At 43.1% G+C, this 18968-nt stretch overlaps 1 protein-coding gene across 4 annotated transcripts in view; it reads right to left on the reverse strand.

The window, feature by feature from the left end:
* The window catches only part of lrfn2b (leucine rich repeat and fibronectin type III domain containing 2b), a 143219-nt gene that overhangs the window by 67682 nt on the left and 56569 nt on the right, over positions 1–18968 (reverse strand). For all 4 annotated transcript variants that reach the window (XM_030047128.1, XM_030047129.1, XM_030047127.1 and 1 more), the window contains one exon: positions 1453–1562. The gene's annotated coding sequence lies outside the window, so the exon portion shown is untranslated. The remainder of the gene's footprint in view (positions 1–1452; positions 1563–18968) is intronic.

Here is an 18968-nt window from a genome sequence, read left to right on the forward strand (position 1 = left end):
ACTACCGGGTAAACATGAAATTCACATGATGATATGTTTTCAATGTCCTGTACAAACTTTGTAACGCATCGGTTATAAATAACAAAAATCTGTACTTAGAAATAATATAAAGCCATTAAAACACCAAAAATGAATATTTCTTTCCAATTTTAGATCAATCAGTGAAATTTTATGGTGATTTGAATATTTTTCCATTGTCGCGTAATAGGAATACTGGATGTATAAGTGGGGGTGGGGGGTTGTGTATTATTTAAAGGGCTATTTAGGTCACCAACAAAGAAACATAAAGTACTTGACACATAAACTTTGGTAACAATTTTAGTTATAATAATTTTGTGGAGGTTTAAACTGCTGGGGTCAAATTGACCCCAAACATAAAAGATGCTAGTAAATTTGAACATAACAGGAGGGTTAATTAATTTGTCCGCTAGTTAATGATCTCACATTAAATGTTGTTTCCCGTCATAATCCTATAGGCTGTGATGCCGTTTGACAGACAAGAGGAGAGGCGGCTCATTTCCGGTGCGACAGGAATCATCAGGAATCAAGAGGACGGACCATAAAACAAAACAGGCTCCTGTCTATAACCGATAAATTTAAAGCCGCCGTGGCCTTTTATAGGCTATAACATAACTTATTAAAAAGACCAACAGCTGCTGAGGTTATGAGATTACGCGCGCGACTCCAAAAATGTAACCGCGGGTGTGTCTCGATGCAAAACGTGTGATTGGTCTGCTCGATCTGCTTTGTATTTCCTCCCATGTGCTTCCAGCTGATTTTTTACAAAACCGCCGACAGAGAATCATAAAATCCTCGCGCCGCCATAGACACAACGGACAGCTATATTTCTGTCTTTATGCTTTCATCTCCCTCATCAATTACTGCCAAGCGTCAGTCGAGCATGTTGGTCATACAGAACAGCAGGCAGATAATGAATGTGTGTGACTGCGTGATCAGAAATGAACATAAATGTGGCTGAAATTGAAAAAGAGGCAAACTTTCCCAGCTTAAGTAAAGTTTAATGCCATTAGCTTTTGCTGCATTAATGCATTCATTCAGTCTACTCTCTGATTTATTCAGTACCCAGCTAATGTTCTCCTTTCCATGCTCATTTTCTGTGTGTGTGTGTGTCATATGCTTGGGTATGAATGCCTTATGTGAGTGTGACTGTCCTCCTCCCAGGTGAGCCCCACCTCCCTGTTGCACACCTTCCTGTCTGGACAAGAAGGGGTTTCCTCTCTCTGTGGTCCTTCTCAAGATTTTTTCCATTTTTTTTTTTTTTTTGCCTGGGTTTTTGCTATAGTGGCCCTTTGTTTCCAAATCATAAGAGCCCGCCATAAGCTCTCACTTTGAACCGTGGCATTTGCGAATTCTTTCATGGCCTGACGCGGTCTTTACAATCGCACTGATGTCTTTGTGGCGGCTGCACAGACAGCTGGGTGCAATACTCACAGTGAATCGGGTGAGGATTATAAGGTGGAAGAGCCACCTGGGGTCAGGACTCCATCTTCACACCGTTGCAAAGCCCTGGGCTCAGAACTCATCCTCACCATCACAACCTCCTGTGGGAAAGAAGACAGAGAGCGAGAGAAGAGAGCACTTTAGCAATCAATCACTGTCTCGGCGCAAAGCGGGCAGACTCCAGATCGTTTTGAAGCGGCGGTTGCATCAGTCATCCCCAACGTTCTGCGGACGCGACGTCTTTCTGTCTGCGCAAAACGGGGTTAAAAGTTCATGACATCGCTCACTGATCTGGGTGCAGGTTTCTGTGTTTTGCCTCCAAGCGAGAGCCGCTGAGCATCACCTGCTCTGCTCAAGAGCTTTCTGGCTATAAAGCTATGAAAAGCATTTGAAGGCACATCATCACACTGCAAAAAGTCAAGATTATTTGTCTTATTTCAAGTAAAAATGTCTTATTTCTAGTCAAAATATCTCATTACACTATTGGCAAAATATCTTTGCCAATGGAACAAGCAAATTTTGACTTGTTCACTTGTGTCACAAGTAAAAATTTGCTTGTTCCATTGGCAAAATTTGTTTCTTGTTTCAAGCTGATTTTCACTTGTTTCAAGTAAATTTTCACTTGAAACAGGTGAAAACTGTCTAAAGACAAGTTATTTCTGAGCTGATCGTGTCTTATTTTAAGTGTAATGAGATATTTTGACTAGAAATAAGACATTTTTTCTTGAAATAAGACAAATAATCTTGGTAAGATTTTGACTTTTTGCAGTGCATGTATCGCCTTGGAAAAATTTTGTTGTTAACTAATCGGTATACATCTCACTTGACCCTGGGTTTTGTTTATCTGCTGACGGGCAGGCGCCGCCTCCTCTCCTGGTTCCTTAATAGGGTTTCCGCAGAGGGCAGTGCGCACACCACACTGTTGTCTTCCGTCATGAGTTTCCCACTGCTTATACAGGCCGTGACATGCGTCCAGAAGGACCCTGGATCAAACACCTCTGGTAAAAAGAGAAAACTGAGGGGCTGTTGTCACTGCTGACTGACAGTATAAAGCAACACCACCGCTCAGTTGACTCTACCTCCTGACATTTCTGACAGAGACGCACCTAGCCCACGGGTGACTGGAATGCTAAGGCGGGAGTCAGGAGCTGCGCGGCCACTGTAGTGCAGATGAGGAGGCTGCTCTCCGCACCTGACGCTGCACCACCTGTAATCTAAAATGTGCATATAAAACATATGTGTGTGCCCATGCGGAAATCCAATATACGAACACACTGTACACGCCCCAACAGTCGACACCCACCCCTCCCAGAGACATGCTGTCATAGTCGGCTATAAAACAACCCTGGGAAAACAACATATTGTCCGTACACAGTCATAAATGCATTCCATCCTATTTGCATATGTGTGCGTTTGTAATAGACTGTAACAAATTGATGGGACCCAGCAGAGTAATAATAATATAATTTGGATTGAGAAATACATGAAAATTTCTTGATTATTATATCAACAAATTTCTAATCAATTCTTATGCCAAGTTTTTTTTGATCGATGCAGTGGAATGTGTTTCGCTCAAGCTCGTGGAAAACTAAAAACTGGATTTATTCTGCACTAGGAACATGTGACTCGGGCATCCTGCTGGGGGGCAGTTTGATGTGGCCTTTTCATCAGAATTGAATTTATCTCCCGTTTTTGGATGTTTCCCGGTCGCGCTGCCATGTGTGTTGTTGTGTTTAGATAATGTCAGCGTGTCTCCCCTGCACCGCTCTTGTCGTAAATCCGTATGAATTACTCATGAGGGAGTGTGAGGCTGGCATTAGCAGTGGCTAGTAGCTGCGCATTAACATTTAGATGGGCTGCTTTGCCAGCTTTGCCTGCTGGCTGGTTAACCAGCTAACACAGCCAAGCCACTGCTGCATGGTGAGGATGAGCGAGCCGGGGCGCCGACCTCTCAGGCTCTCATCTCAAGTACCTCGAGGAATAACGAGTGGCGGGGCACGGACTAAAGACAATACATCTGGAATTTAATCTATTTCATTTATTTATAATGCTAACTTGGGGCAATATGGACAAAATCAAACATCACAACATCTTTGACCAAATATCTTGATTATGGATATTGTGACAATATTGTAAGAATGAGTATCGGTGCACACTTTACAACAAGAGAACAACAATTAACATTAGTTAACGTTAGTTAATGCCGTAATGGTTAATTAACTGTTAGTTAATGATTGTTATGGCATTTACTAATGTTAATAATATCTACAATAACCCTTAAATAACATATAAATTAATACCTTAGCATGAACAGCATTAGTTAACGGTTAGTTAACTGTTACTTAATGTTTATTACCTGTTACTTAATGTTTATTACGGCATTAACTAACGTTAATTGTTGTACTCTTAGTGTAACATGTTACCCAGTCGTTAGTAAAGTGGAAATCGCAACCAAGCAGGTAGAGGCAAATAAAATAGCTAAAACAATGTATTTCTTTATTGTAAATCAGCCATTAAACCAGCAAAAGACATCACTTATGTCATATCATGATATAAGAATATCTGAAATCCCAGACAATACATAGTTTCATATCAAAATCTTGATAAGATATTGATATATCGCCAAGTCTGAATGCTTAATTAACTGGCAATGAGTAAAAATGAGACATTTAGGGAGCCTGAGAAGCCAAGCATATCTGTGATATTTTTAATTATATGGATTTTGACTCCCCAAATGAGTTGAAAATAGTATAAATCCACGTTCGCATCACAATAATATCTGGCTGTTCTGTTTTTAGCCGCCAGATCTCCAGTGAGCCTCCAGGATGACACCGGCTGTGTGGTCGGCCAGACCCGTGATGCGACTGCAAAGCTACTACGGCGTGTTATATTGCGCTCTTTATTGATATCCTAATTTTAACTCGCCGTGACACCGGACTTGAGCCTCGCACCGGCTGCGGCGGGGGGGATAAAAATAAAACTGGAAGTCAAACTCCTGTTTCTCAGGAGGGCTGCGGCGTGCTCGCTCGCTCGCTCGCTCTCTCGCTCGCCGTGCCCGGGCTCACGCTGAGTCTGTTAGCGGACAGGGGGTCTTAGCAGCAGGCAGCGCTATCTGTCAGAGGAAAGAGAGGCCTGGAAGTGATTCATTGCGGCCACAGACAATAGCACCGACAGCAGCGGCAAACTCGGTGATAGGATTTACCAGCGGGAGAAACTCAGACATGAGGCGGTGGGGAAAAAATGGCAATCCACAGTGGCGACCGAGAGGCCATCAGTCACAGTGAAGTAAGCCCCGCTCATTAGGCGCCACAAGCCACTTACTTCACAGTAGTTTATTCCCCCGCCGCACCCCTTTGCTAAACATGGATTATGATTTCTGATCACATTACTCTCCCCGGCAAGTAGTCAAATCTCTAATTGCTGCACAGAGCAGGGGGGGGGTCATGTTCATCCTTGGCCACAATGATGTTACACTTTCAAACCAACTGAACACAATTAGCTGCTCCACGGGACATTCAGTCCGTTTTAATTTCATCCCACTCGACGCTGACAATCAGAATCAAGTCTTCTCGCCGGAACCGTTAAACCGACTTGGTGTTTTTTTTTTTTTTTGTGTGTAGCCGGAGCCAAGCCTCCACAGCAGCAGCACTGCAGAAAATGCCACGCTTCTCCTGACGTCTAATGGGAGCTTTACTAATGGCTTCCCTTCCCCTCTCCATTTTTCTGTCTCTCGATTCTTCTCGCGCTCTATTTCTCTCTCTCACATACATTTTTTTTTCCTCGTATTCTCTCCGCCTGTCCCTCGCCTTTCTTGCGCTGTTTCTCTCTCTATTAATATTATATCTCTCTTCTTCTTCTTCTCCTCCTCGGTTTCTTTTGCTCTCTCTCTCTCTCACACACACCCACTCAAGCACAAACATCCAGCCACCACACACACACCTGTATTGCTGCAACACTGTACCTCGGGGTCCACACATTAATCTCCCTTCCAAGTCTGTCCACAAACGGTCACAATTACTGTGACTGAGGATTGCAGGTTATCTGGAAATGGTGAACGACTGGGTTCCTAATCAAAGTGACATGGCCGTCCTGTGAGACGCCCCCAGAAAAGGCTTCAACGGCAAGCAGCTGCTCCACCGAGGAGCTGAGTGAGTAAATTACCTGCGTGCCACACTTGCCAGCTCACAAATGAATCACCGCGCCAGACGAGTAGTTTTATTCGTGTTAGGTTGTCTGTCAGTCACCAGACCTGTAATGTTGTGTACAGGCTTTGCGGAGGCGGCCAGGAGCACGCCACGTTGGGAGACACGACTCCGGCAAAACCGCCCCGACACCGTGGTCAGAGATAAGACGGGAACAACAATAGAGAGGGAAACCATCCAAAAATCAGTCAGAAGAAAAGATCATGACTATACCTCAATCCGTTGCAAACAAGTCAACACTGCAAAAAGTCAAAATCTTACCAAGATTATTTGTCTTATTTCAAGTAAAAATGTCTTATTTCAAGTAAAAATGTCTTGAAACAAGTGAAAATTAGCTTGAAACAAGAAACAAATTTTGCCAATGGAACAAGCAAATTTTTACTTGGGACACAAGTGAACAAGTAAAAATTTGCTCGTTCTATTGGCAAAATTTGTTTCCTGTTTGAAGCTAATTTTCACTTGTTTCAAGTAGATTTTCACTTGAAACAAGTTGAAACAAGTGAAAATTGTCTAAAGACAAGTAATTTCTGAGCTGATCATGTCTTATTTCAAGTGTAATGAGATATTTTGACTAGAAATAAGACATTTTTACTTGAAATAAGACAAATAATCTTGGTAAGATTCTGACTTTTTGCAGTGAAAGCAGGCAATAATCAGTGCAGGATCCGCTTAGATGATTTCATATCTGGTGAGTAGATTTGTCACGAGAACTGAGACTCCAAGTCGACGCCAATAGTCCAAAACTACGTCAGTACCCATTATTCCCTGGTATATTTATTTGGATTTTGTATTTCTTTAGATTGAGCCTTCAGCGGGCCGTAACATGTTCTTCCAGAACTGACAGGGGGCGGTAAATATACGATTTATGCTTGTTCAAGTGTGTGACAAAGAGGAGACAAACACACGTGAAAGATGGACAGTCGCACATTTTGCGTTCGAGACGGATGCTCAGGGGATGTTAATAAAATAAAATAAAAAATGCCAACTATGTAAACAGCGCCATTGAAGTTTCCCATTAAATCATTGTTTCTTTTTGTAATTATGTTATGTTGTTGTTATCTCCATATTTCTCCCATGTCTGGATGCTGCAATTGAAATTCTGCGCAATCTAAACAGTTGTCATTTAAGCACAGTTGAGTTATGGCCTGTTTTAAATACTTGAGCGTTCAACAGATTGTAATAAAGGAGTGTATGTTGAAGTAAATGGGATTTTTTTTCCGCTCGGGTATCGCGAATCGTGGAAATTCTGCGGTATTGGTATCGACTGCTGCATTTCTGCTATCATGACAACCCGACGAGTGAGTAATCATAACTCCCAGTCAGTTCTCAAAGCCAGTCAGCAAAACAATCTCGACTTTAGAGAAGTAATCCAAATGACTGCTGGCATCACAAAACTAAATCTACTGTTTTCATTGCTCAGTGATGCAAAAATAAGCATCAAATTGTTTATCCAGCTGCTGGTTACACTATGAGGCTAACAAGACTTACTTTTGATACAACTTATACATAAGCAACGCACAGAGTTTTTTAAAAATTTGTAAGGCACATATTTTTATATTTTGTATTTCTTTGTGTTTCTTAAAATTGCATTCTTTTCTTGAGAGTTTGAGCATCTGCAACCGACCCGGTTTCCCCTCACGGGTCAATAAAGTATCTTTGATTCTGATTCTAAAGACTGGTAAGTCTAAATTAAACCTGCATTTTCAGGCCAATAATGATATGGATATTTGGGAGTCAACAAACTGTCCAATAACAGCTGACTGATTTTTATTATACATATATACACACATAAACATATCTTTGCATGCGGTAACTAAAGAGGTTTAATGAAGACATGCACTGGATGCTACTCTGCCTATTCACTCACACACACACACACACACACACACACATGCACACCTATTAGGAAGAGTAGCTGAAGCATAAGCTGCAGCTAATCCAATAAACCAATAAACAGTCTAATATGGCAAAACAACTGCCATTAACTTTACCCACGAGCAATACAGTTATTAAGATGATATTGTTGAATTGACAAGAGCACAACACACTTTATTTAGTTTACTTAGTATCACGACTCATCGCTGCCACATGTGCCTGTTGGCCGATTTTCCTCCCAACACACAGATATCGGTGTGTTTTTCCAACCTGAGACAATATTTACGAGCAATTAGTCGTTCCTACATAATTACTTCCTACATATCAGGTATTTGCTGTGCTATTAAATAGAGCACTACCAAAACATCCCCCCTCATTAATTACCCATGAGCCTCTGGGGGCTAAACGTCACTGTTCACCGGTTCACTTCAGTGAGCTTCTTCTTGGTCTTCGTCTTAGATAGATAGATAGATAGATACTTTATTCATCCCGAAGGAAATTCACAGTTTTTCAGCAGTATCCACAGATTACAAGATTAAATAAATAAAAAATAAAGAATAAGATCTAAGTACAGCACACTAGAGATCTAGGTACAACAGTGTGCAAAAAACAATGTGCAAAAAACCGTGTGCATAGGTGTATAAAATGTGCATAGATGTAGGTCAATGTGCAAATTTAGAAGAAATATACAGTATATACAGATGATAAATAGCAGACAGTAATAGCAGTCTTAACATTATTGCTGTAATTACTGTTATTTTTACGGGGAAAACAAATGAGGGTTTTCTCAGACGTTAGCGCAGCCTGCAGTGACAATAAAATCATTCACTCAACCCTTGTCGCTGCCTTTAAAATCATATATATGCCACACGGCTCTCCCACCGATCAATCCTCCATGGGCAGCTTTGCTAATGAAGTTTTCTGTCAGTCACGCCGTAAAAAACGCAACAGTCCTAATCTGCGATGTCGTCCTGCATCTCATTTAGAGCAAATCTTTTTTGACGCGTTTAGCGTGATTTCAGCGCTGTTTCATGTTCCTTGAAGCCGCGGCGGCGTGCAGGCGGCTGAACCGGGACTTCAGACGCTATCAGAGGAGTTGTCAGTCACGGAGAACGATGCTAAACGGAGGTCCACATGCGTATTCTTCTTGCACTTTCTCGTGTTTAATGTATGTTCAGCGCTCTGGTGCTGAAAGCAAAACAAGTCATTATAAACAAAATGTAAATAATAAAGTATCATGAAGTACACAGAGGCCTACTACACAGCACAGGTCTGCCTAGAACACCGTGCTGAGGGAATAAGTGTGCGCCCTGCAAACAGTATGGTCCCTTGTTATGTAATGATCCTTTGTCTCAAATATGAGAGAAACCGCTTGCTCAGGCGCTTGTGTACAAACAGCGCAGCATAGTAAACACCATCCGGGCTCCTTGCGTCATGCATAACTGAGTGGCTGGCTGTTTTGTTATTTCTTTATTAAGAGAAAGCCGTTTCATCCCGAGCTTTTTCCCTTCATGACCCAGTTGAGAGCGGCGGTGCTGGAGCGAGTCTCAGCTGGCTGCACTGAGCTGACGGTGCACTCACACCCCGGCAACTATATTCATTACAGTTACCAGTTTAAAATAGGAAGGCGCCCAGCGGTGCGGTGTGATGTAGTCTGTAATTACATGCAAACGTTGGCTACACTGCAAAAAGTCCAAATCTTACCAAGATTATTTCAAGTAAAAATGTCTTATTTCTAGTCAAAATATCTCATTACACTTAAAATAAGACATGATCAGTCCAGAAATGACTTGTCTTTAGACAATTTTCACATGATTCAAGTGAAAATTTACTTGAAACAAGTGAAAATTAGCTTGAAACAAGAAACAAATTTTGCCAATGGAACAAGCAAATTTTTACTTATTCACTTGTGTCACAAGTAAAAATTTGCTTGTTCCATTGGCAAAATGGAGTAACTTCTGAGGTGATCATGTCTTATTTTTAGTGTAATGAGATATTTTGACTAGAAATAAGACATTTTTACTTGAAATAAGACAAATAATCTTGGTAAGATTTTGAGTTTTTGCAGTGTAACGGTGAGACAGAGTGATATGGCTCCGGCCAAAGTCTAAATTAAAAAAAAAAAAAATCTATTAAGGTGTGCAGCACAGCAAGTGAAAAGCCACAACATCTTCAAGAAAAAAAAAAAAAAAAACAGTGTTCTGGGAATATGATGTCATTAATCCCATCTTCCACTTCCAAGTTTGATAAATGTTGAGGAATTTGTCTTGCAGGGAAACAGTGACATTGCAGTTACATCCTGGCATGAGCGGTGCAAGGACGAGAGGACCCCGCATGGTGTGCAAGAGGACAAGATAAGCTCCGGTGTGTGTGTACAGTAGACTACCCACATCATTCTACAAATTTACATTCAACGTTCTTCAGCCGCGCAGTGGACTCCGCCGCATTCATCTCTCTGCGGACGTGCCCTTGCTGCACATCTTTCGCACCCGGATTAATCTAGAATTATTTACGCAAGGCGGCGCGCTGCACAGCGAGCACCGCTGGAAGCAAGACGTTGCCCATTGAGCTTAAAGGAGACTCGCAGAACTTCACGCCGTCCACTTTGTCATCACTGCTCAATAAAAACCCCACTCTATTAGCGCCTGACCTTCCCAATGAGCAGCCGGTTCACGCCGGTTCGTGCGCGGCTTGCAAATTAAGCGAAAAGAGGCGCATTTGATTCGGAGGCGCTGAATGAAACAAATGCTTTACAACTGCAGCCCCGCGGAGCACAATAAATTTGGGCTCCTGCCTTCCAATAACAAACTCAAGGCTATTTTCAGACTGATAAAAAAGTAGTATATGCAGTGCAACGACTATTTTTTTGTGTTCAGACAAAAACCATATCAGCTGAAATTAATTAGCCAACAACATACACTCATTAATTTGTTTGAAGCCCCAACTCGTAAGTACAAAGGACACCATAACTTTGATGTAATCCAAGGCCTCTCTGGGCAACAAGAGTGAGAAAGCGATTTGATCGAGCCATGGGAGAAAACGGGATAACGTGAGGAGATCATGCAGACGATAATAAATAGGTTAAGCTGGGTATTTGATATCAACACAGAGAGCAGACTCTGACACCCGAATGAGCAAAGCTCCCACGGGTCTGTCTCATGCCTCCTATTGATTCACATCAGCCACAGGGGCCTGGCATCTGTGAGGCGATGTCAGCCACTCGGCTAATTGGGAGAAAAACACACAGGCAAAGAAGCACAGACCTCATTGTGTCTTTGATCCATAAAACATGATGAGTTGATTCCTCGTCTCTCCTTTCATTAACTTAATAAACATGCCAGGAAATGAATAAAACATCCAGTGAGGAAAATGCAAAATAAAAAAAAAAAAACAACAACAACAACAGAAAATGACTTCCTGTATATGCATATAACTACAGCAGCGGAGGAGAACGCTCTTCGACATTGACGCCGTCTGTTGTGTTGATCGCCTACGCCGACAGGGTAGGAGGCCCTTTTTCAATTAATGCTGTCTGGCTGCGAGCCAAAGAGAAGGAAGCTGAGGTGGCAGCCCGGAGGTCAGCAATATAGGCTTATAACCGGAGGGCTGCTGGTCTGGCTGAATGAATAACCCTCTCGCCTCCCCACACAACAATCACCGACATGCTTCTTGAGCAATGCACTTCACCCCAGACTGCTCCATAAAGAGACTGTGGCTGCACTGGGCAGATGGGAATGTGTGCGCACAGCAAAATAAATAAATAAATCTCCATCTTAACAAATCATTTAGTCTAACAATGTTGTTTTTCCTCAGACAGCGGAAAAAATAAAAATCTGACAGTGGGATCAGATAATCCCACTTATTTCCAATGCACCAGTAATCGCCCTGTTCCTCGAATTTTCTTGAATCGCGTGTCATTTTCTTGATCCTAGTGGGCTGATCTGACTTATTCCGCCTTGTTTCGGCGTATTTATGCTTCTTCCCGGAGGTTCATTCCTGGAAACGGAATGGGGAAACAAAGCGGGATGTGCAGGATCCCACTTTGTTTCCAGTGGCCGTTTCCACATCCACCCCGCTGAGAACGCCCGGTAAGCCATCAGCGGACAAATACAGGTTAAAAACAGAACAATGAGACAGCGAGGCAGCGGCGGGAATCCGACGTGTCATGCGAGGCCAAGGGTATACGCGCGCAGGTTTTCATTCCTGTGAAATGCTACAGCATCTGATTTCACTAATTAGATCCCGCTCTCTCTCTCTCTCTCATTGATGGTATGCAAATCAGCGAAATTAGCTTCTGTAGCGCTTGGCCAGAATGGGAAAAAAAAAAAAAAAAAACCTGCACGCTCACAAAAAAACACAGCAGCAGGATGAAACCCTAAGCCAGCAGGGGGGAGTGTGGTTTCTGAGTCGGGGGGGGGGGGGGGGGCTTAGCTTTTACATAATCTCTGAGCACTCTGAGCAAAGTAACTCCTTGAATCCGCACAGCTGAAGGATGCTAAAAAGTATGTAGAGAGATATGCTCAGCTCAACGCCCATAACGAGCCTTTCATTTTCCTTTCATATGTGAGGTCCTCTTGACCTTGTCCTGTGCCACGTGCTGGTTAACAAACCGTCGGCTCCATAGAAATGCCATTGTTAGGCCCGGCTGAACACTTAACTCGTCATATTATAGAAATGACAATAAGTGCAGTAACCAAATGGCGGACGCTGCAATGTTTTCATAAAGATAAGTGTGGCACAATACCATTATAAATGAAGTATATTGTGTTCTCCACACACAGGACAACATATCTGGCTGGTATAGACGCCTGAATAAACTGTTTTTTTTTTTGTTTTTTTTTCTCAGTGAGAAGCTAGTCGCATTGTAAATCATATTGAAAACAAAATATCTCAAATATCTGACTATTGTTATGTGCGTCTACAAGAATGTCGCCGCGAAAGTTCCTGCTTTCGAATGGGGTTGCAGTGATTCTGATTCCACAATAATCACACAGTTAAAGTTTTTTTTTTTTTTTTTTTTTAGACGCCAACTGGACGATTTGATGCTGGCTGCATCTCCGTCAGGGTCCAGCTATGCAGGCAGCATCGCAACGCTTTTGCGCCTAAAAATAAGCACCGGCCCTGACAGACTGTGTTCCTCCAGTGATCTCCCTCTGCTCTTTGTTGCTGTCCTCCTCCTGAGGTTGATGTGTGGAGGAGTTATCAGATATAATCAAAACGTCTGTCCATGTAAATTCACGGCCTGCTGGGCTTCTCGCTACATTTCCTCCACTCTGGCTGGAAAATGCCAACCAATCTGGAAAAAAAAAAAAAATAAATAAATAAACCGGCGCTTAATATTTACTCATTCATTAACTTTTATATGGCTGTATAACAGGCTGAGTAAGCAGAAACGAGTTATTTTAGAGACTGCTGTATCACACTTCTTTCATTCCCATCTACATATCTGGAGCAACAAAGCTCATTTGTTGGAGTGAGTCTCATTTCCCCAGATAAAAATGTAAAACACTATAAGTCGTCTGCTCTCAATTCCAGTGAACTGGAAGGATTCGCAGTGCAACTCAAGTGTGCACTGCATGCCTCTTCCATCAGCCAGGCAGTTATTATAATAACAATAATGCAAAACTGGATCCCTGTAGGGAAATTCGCTTTGTGATCTGCCTGCTCCACATGGAGATCGGAGGTCAGGGTCGGCTGCAGTGGAGCTGGTAGGGATTCAGAGTCTTGATCGGGGACACCGCTACAGGGTAGACGCGTGCAGAAAAAGGGGCTTGGACCCCGGTCCCCCGCTGCCCCAGCTGACCTTCAGCAACGTTCAGAGAAACGTTTTTTACCTCATTTCAATTCTGCATGCAAAGCGACACATGAGGACAGGTTAAAAAGATAGAAAACCGACAATTAAGGCCTTGGCAAGAGAAAGTGGGCATGCTCCGCTGCATGCAAAGCAGCTTATGGGATTTGGAAACAGATCGAGAATGTTTTATAGATAAATGAATGAGAGAAATACAATGAGACCATGCTCCAGTGGAAAACGGTCACTCTAATCCTCACACAAATGTGTGTGTGTGTGTGTGTCACGAAACCGAATAGAGAAGAGGTCACCGCTCGGAGATCATGCGTACCACTGCTACTACTTAGCAACATTAGAACGCTGTAGCGCTACAAGCAGGCAACCATCTGGAGACCCGGACCTTTAGCCCTGAATGGCAGCTACACTTAAATTCTCGCTCAAGCATATACATCTGCATACAGCGCGCGTTCCCCTCGTTTCAAATCCGTTACATAAGCCCCCCACTACAAAGCTCCTATCGCAGAGCAACAATGCACTGCCCTCGCTAGTACAGCATGACACCTTGTTTCTCATACGAGTTGGAGGGAAAGCTCCACTCTGCCAAGTGGGAATACAGATAAAGCCGCAATTTAATGCAGCAATACTTTGACAACGGCAGTGCGTGCAACCGCCTCAGAACGAGAGGCATGTCAGGTCAAAGCAAATTTATTTATGAGGCCCCTTTTAACAGAACAGGCTCGTAATGAAGGGCTTTACACAGCAATGAGCATCATGACAAAGACAATTACGGCAAGGAGAAGCGAAATATCAAAAGATAAAAAAGCTTGAATTTGAGTGTGTGTGTGAGTGGGTTTGTGTGAGCGTGCACGTGCCTGTGAGCACATGCATTGCTATGTGTGTCTGTGAATCCCTCCCCTCCCCCTCTTGAGGGGCAATTAGGGCTTCCTGTTCGTGTCTCTGTTGCAAAATGTGTCACATAGCAGGTGGGACGTTTCAGCACCTTACTCTGTGTTAATATTACGTGTTAACGCTATGCATCAACTTTTTTTATTTTTTTTATTTCTGTAAATAGGGATTTAGTCTTGGAGCAACGGTGTCTGCTTTCTGAAGTAAACATCATAAAAAAAAATACATGACTAATCACAGATGCTGCACTGAGTTTCTGCATTGTCAGATATTTTTTTTTAAAAAAATGCACCGAATCTCAATGCATTATTAATGAATTCCATTGATAACATGACATTTCCGTTATGAGACTTGGCAGCTTTGTGATATTTAAAGCATATGAAAATTTGTTTTTTCCCCCCCTCATAACATTTGGCTGAGTACAACAGGATCCACGCCAGCATATCACGCCCTGCCCCATCATAACAATGCAGGTTTTGTAGTCTTTCCAGTAGCACCAACATACAAAGACAATGTACTGCATACAGTAAAAAAAAAAAAGAAAAAAAAAAAAAGGGTCAAACTCTGACGGAGTCTAAATCCTGAGCTTTGCGGGTTGCCATCCAAGCTTTGGACGGACTCCATATGTGGTGGCAGATGGCTGCACGCTTTCAGCAGCAGAATGATATCCACACCTAGGCTCACTGCAGGTTCTTGGCCAGCGAACCACTGTCATGTTGTGTGTGGGCGGGTGACAGTCAGTTGGCCGGCCAATGGCAGAGTGAATCAGCGAGGACATCAGTGGATCAGACCAATGGACTACATGCTTTGTTCAGACCTTTGAAGCCTTTGGTTATTTATGTGTTGCAGGCTCTGGGCTGAGAAAATTTGTTCTGTGTCTTAACAGATATGCAGATCTTTGCACCAAACTGCCACGAATTAGACAGAAGGAAAGAAAAACAGCCACTTATCTGCAGCAAAATGGTGACCCTGCTATGCGTTTTGCAAGCTCCACTGTATGAACAGCTTTGGGTTGTGCTGTTATCTCAGCAAATTAATGATTCAAAAAGGCTTGCCACATCTGGTGCTACATAGCGGCTTCTTAAAGGGAAAATGCACCCCGAGTCACTTCTCTGCACAAAAGTCACCATCTTAACACGTCTTCAGTCTCATGTTCAAGGTTAAAACCCACTTACTTCCAATATAGTAAGTATAAATATGTTGAAACAAGGCAGAATAAGGTAGATTAGTCTGTAAACATCAAGGAAATGACACTTGATTCAAGGAAATGCTATTTGATCTGCATTGGAGACAAGTCAGATTATCAGCACTGGCAGATTTTTTTTTACTTGTTTGAAGAAAAAACAAATTTTAAGACCAAACATTATGAGAGTAAATTACTTTTAAGAGATTTTTTGTAAGGATATTTTTGTGTTTAACCATGTTTAAACAGTACTTTACATTTCTGGCCCCAGTTTTCTGCTTTGGTGGTTTATTTTTACCGGGCTTAGTATTTGAGATATTTCCACCACACCTAAAGTGGAGTTTGATAGTATTACAGTATAATACTCCCAGCGATTTAAAACATCAATATCGATAAGAGTCTATAGTGCTCAGCAGGCCCAAATTATCCACCTCAACCTGACCTTTGCCGGAAAAAGCTCTGTCTGAACTCAACTCAAACCTGAAAGATAACATTTTTTTCTCGGCCTGAGTCCAAACAGAGCCCAAAATAGGTATTAATTAATTTGCTGCCGGGTGATGATCTCACACTAGAACTGAACGTTTTCCCCCTATAATCCTATAGGCTGCGATATCAATTTCCAGACAAGAAGAGAGGAGTCACATTCCTAGAGAGCCTGGGATTGTCAGGAATAAAAAGCTCCTGCCAACATATTTAGCGCCACCATAGCCTGTTATTATGAGAGAACGGCAGCTGCGATCCAATGGAATTACAAACCCTAGCAAATATTCTCAAACCGGAGCAAACCGTCCTGCTCTTTGGCTTGGCTTTGTGCTGTCCTTTGGCTCCGTCCATTCAAAAAAAGCAACAGAGCGAACCCTACCTGAACTGAGCAAATAAGTGGGAAATTAAGCCCAAGCTGAACTGCACTTGTCGCTTCCCATTGGGCTCAGGTTTAGATCTCAATAACCGAAGAGGAAATCCTTTGTAGAAGAAGGCAGAGGTCCTTCAGCAGCACAGCCTCAGTAGACCACAATGCAACGCAGCAGCGAGGTGTTTTTTTTGTATACGGGCCATGGCTGTGGTCATGAGCACTTGGCGTTCAGGGCCGCTGTGTATTTTGCAGGTGCTCAAGACAAGATGATCTCTAAAGGACCAGCAAATTATTTAAAGGTTTGAGGGCTCTTCTGAGACCTCCCATGACCCGCAGCCCAGGAGAACTGGTGGTAACATCCTTCATTTTTATTAGTTTCAGTATTCGTCATCGTTTTAGTGGGCCAAGAATTTCACGGTAAGTAAGTGATAAGAAATATTCATTCTAGATGAATATTTCAAATGCATTCGATCATAAAAATGAAACCAGGATTGTCGCTGGTCAAGGAGATGGAGAAATCTTAGATTTGTAAATGCACTGCCTTTACTTGAGAGAACCTGAATGCAGCTCCAGCTCGGTGCAGCTCAGTTGTTTTGTTGTATTGAAAACCATTGAATAAAAATCATGAATTTGGTTTGCAACGTCGACATTTGGAAACTTGGATGAGTTTGGTGACGCAGTCAAAGTAAAAGTTTAGGTTTTCAATACGTTTTGAGGTACATGTTGCTAGCAAGTTACATTTTCAGGCCCCATTCGTGCACCAAGTTCTTGTCTGAAAGGCATTCTGGGACATCACCAAGTGGAAGTCCATGATAACAGGTTGAGCTAAAGTCTGTACCTCAAAATATAAATTATAAGACCTCATAATAAAACGATTCCCAAAATGCGCCAAACATCTCAAATTGACGATTTACCAAAGTGTGTAAGAGCATTTTGGGGTGGATTTTTCCTTTAAATTTCCTTTAACTTTCCTTTAATTCTTTAGTCTGCCATGAGCAAGACACATCCAAGCATCCACTGAGACTGCAGAGGCACTGATCTCACTTTTTTTTTTTGTTTTCCAAATGTGCATTGGTGCAGCACATTGTGGGCAGCGACAACAGGAACAACTCCCAAAAATGGAGAGATAATGATTTTAAGAGTGATAACCTCTTTGATAAAGCACAGTACAAACTATCAGCAGGCCTTAATTTCCCCAGCCGCCGACTGCCTGTCTGAGCTGTGGTCAGATCTGTAATTTAGCCCCCGTGTGGTCCTCCTTCTTTTATTTTCCAAACGGGACGAGAAGAAGGAGTCAAGGTTAAAAGCAGATCAGGCATTGTGCCACGGCGGCTCCCCAGGGCCTGAAGCCACAGGCAGCAGCAAGCCAGATTAGTGGCATACAGAGCCAGTGCGGAGGCCTCGAAGTTTCAGGGGAGGATATCTTTGCTTTGTAAACATCCCCACCTCTCCATCTCTGGGAGGCTGAGCATAGCCATAAAACAGCTGCGGTCCGTACAGGAGCTAACACACACACACACACACACACCCACCACCCCCTCCTCCTCCCAGCGCTATCTGACAAACACATTACCCAGCAGTACCGCGCAGACACATGGGTGGCGTGGAGCATCTGCAATCGACCATTTGTTATTCAGTGCAGATGGCAATAACAACACCTTAGCTGCTTTACTAAATAAATCTGCATGTCCCGGGATATGGCGGATCAAACTACAGGGATTCATCAACCTTGGGAGAGGCAAATGAAACCGAGACACAGACAGGCAGCTAGCCCGCTTGCTTCTGCGGAGACGGGCGCCCGGCGGACTCGAGGCTGCGATCCCAATCCGTATGGTGGACACGTCTACGCCCGCGAAAAAGCAATCAAGTTCACATCGACTCTGTCCAATGATTAAAACAAAGATGAGACTATGTCTTTGCCTGACCCTATCCCACTTTCTGCCGCTGCTAATGGGATTCTCTCAGCCGTAGGACAGGTGTCTCGCTGTAATGACTGACACGCTGCAGGGGGAAATATTTGGCCGACACCGTTCCCCTTTAATCCCGGGAACCTCTGGAACGGAAAACACTGCGCGTTCGCCTCGGCGTTGCTGAGACTTCCCGGGCTAATGGGCTTCTCTGAGAGGACGGCGACACGGGACAACTTTTGAGACAACTCTAATGGGAAACCGTGCCCGAGGAGTTACCCCCGCATTGTCGCTTTAATCATCTGGGAACACCTTGCTGCCAGAAAGTGTGTGAGCGTGCCCTGTGGCTCGCTTTGCTCTCTGCCACAATGAGCCTTGTCCATATTCCTCGCCCAAAAAATTCATAGGATATCATGAACCCTCTCTATACGACAGGCTTTTATCTTTTTTTTTTTTTCCCCAGTCCTGCTCTCCTTTGTATCCTTAGTGCCTCTCTCCTGCCAAAAAAAAAAAAAGCAAAGAAAAATTTCAAAACTGCATGAAATGGAATCCCACACCTTTGATTTTATGTATTTGATGTTAAATTTATGTATGCACATGTATTTGAAGGTGGTCCTGGTGGAAATGTTTATTCATGGTGTAGCGTGAGGTCATTAAACATAAACTGGGTGCGCTCGGTCGGAATCGGCGCGCTGCTAATTGCACAGTGGCAAGTTCACAGTACGTCGCTCAAACGGAGGGTCGGCGGCATCGATTCCTCCGTCTGAATCCCAATCAGCTGAGTAAACAC

Source organism: Myripristis murdjan, chromosome 24 (genome assembly GCF_902150065.1).
Source record: "Myripristis murdjan chromosome 24, fMyrMur1.1, whole genome shotgun sequence".
NCBI classification, from domain to species: domain Eukaryota; kingdom Metazoa; phylum Chordata; class Actinopteri; order Holocentriformes; family Holocentridae; genus Myripristis; species Myripristis murdjan.